This window comes from Arachis ipaensis, chromosome B05, assembly GCF_000816755.2.
Source record: "Arachis ipaensis cultivar K30076 chromosome B05, Araip1.1, whole genome shotgun sequence".
Classification (NCBI taxonomy): Eukaryota; Viridiplantae; Streptophyta; class Magnoliopsida; order Fabales; family Fabaceae; genus Arachis; species Arachis ipaensis.
In genome coordinates this window covers 104401598-104403059 of record NC_029789.2, presented here as the reverse complement: position 1 = coordinate 104403059, position 1462 = coordinate 104401598, and the positions used below count along the sequence as shown (strand labels likewise).

Sequence of the window (1462 nt, the reverse complement as noted above, 5' to 3'; positions counted from 1 at the left end):
TATCAAATTAATTATTAATATAAAATATATATTAAAATATAAAATAAATATTAAAAATAATTAAATAATATATATTCATATTTAAATATATAATAACTAATTTGATAACTGCACATAGTATTTTTGATATTCCAAATATGTATTTTTCATGTTTTTTTTAAGAGAAGTTAAAAAAGTGGTACACATAAGCGAGTACCTTTAAGACGGTAGGCGACACTGCCGTTGGACATGTAGGGGTAAACCAAGAGCCTCTCCGTTGCTGTCATGCAAAATCCATAAAGGCGAAGGAGATTCCGATGGACAGCTAAGCTGATCATCTCAACTTCTGTCTGGAATTGGATCTCACCTCCAATGGCATTACCATCTTTGAGCCTCTTCACTGCTATGGCTGTACCATCTGGAAGGTACCCTTTGTACACATTTCCAAAACCACCTTTACCAACCAAGTTCTTGCTGCTGAAGTTGTTTGTTGCAACTTGAAGTTCTCTGAAATGGAATTTCTTCAGGTTACCTAGGCAAACCTCTTCATGGTGTTGTTCTGAAACTTTTACAAAAAGAGTTAAAAAGAGAAGAATACATTATGACCGGTGATTACTCATGTGAAAATCATGAATAAGAATCATTAGATAATTAGATAATTTAATATGTTTGGCTTAATTTACGTCTAATAGTTCTAGTTATCATCTTCAACAGTATTCACGAACATAGGTCTACCAAGTAACAAGTGATTAAAAGAGAAGTATTTAGAATATGCTTCTAAATAAAAATAAAAAATTTAAATTGCTTTTGTAGTAATAATTCATACATTTGTTCTAGAAGCATGCAAGAATTTCTTGCTAATGTTTATGCTTTACTAACCATTAACATCAAAGAATATTTGCTTGTTATATCTTTGTCTCCACCGAAGGAGGAGTCCGAACCCAAGAATTAGTAAGCAGATGCAGCTTAGGCTTGAAGCAACCGCCAAGGCCATTTTGTGGCTCTTTGGTCCATTGGAGGATTGTGAATCTTGTAAAAGCAATTTAAGTGTTAGGGAATGAAGGTAATTACAGAAACAAATAAATGAAAACAAATGTAGGGAAGAAATTAAGATGACGGAAATAATTATTATAATCTTTTGAGACAACTAGGGAAAAAAATTTTTGATAATATTTGAAGTTTTGAACCCAAAAGCTGCCGTCTTTAACTGAAAAGTTAGTACTTTAAGTCAAAGTAAAATCATGATGCAACATATGAGGCAGAAGCTTAGAACAGAATCATGAAGTTACAAGAATAATAAATAAATAAGTACATAAATATTTCAACATTCAAGAACTATGATTACTACCTTGAGAACTATTAATGGCAGAAGGAATCAGTGTTGTTTTGAAACAGTGCTGCTCGAGTCCATTGCTATTACATATTTGAGGATTGCCTACAATACTGCCTCAAGAGAATAAAGAAAAAATAATAAATTTATTAA

General features: G+C 31.6%; 1 pseudogene; it reads right to left on the bottom strand.

Moving 5' to 3' along the window:
* The window catches only part of LOC107643764, a 6491-nt pseudogene that overhangs the window by 3318 nt on the left and 1711 nt on the right, over positions 1-1462 (bottom strand).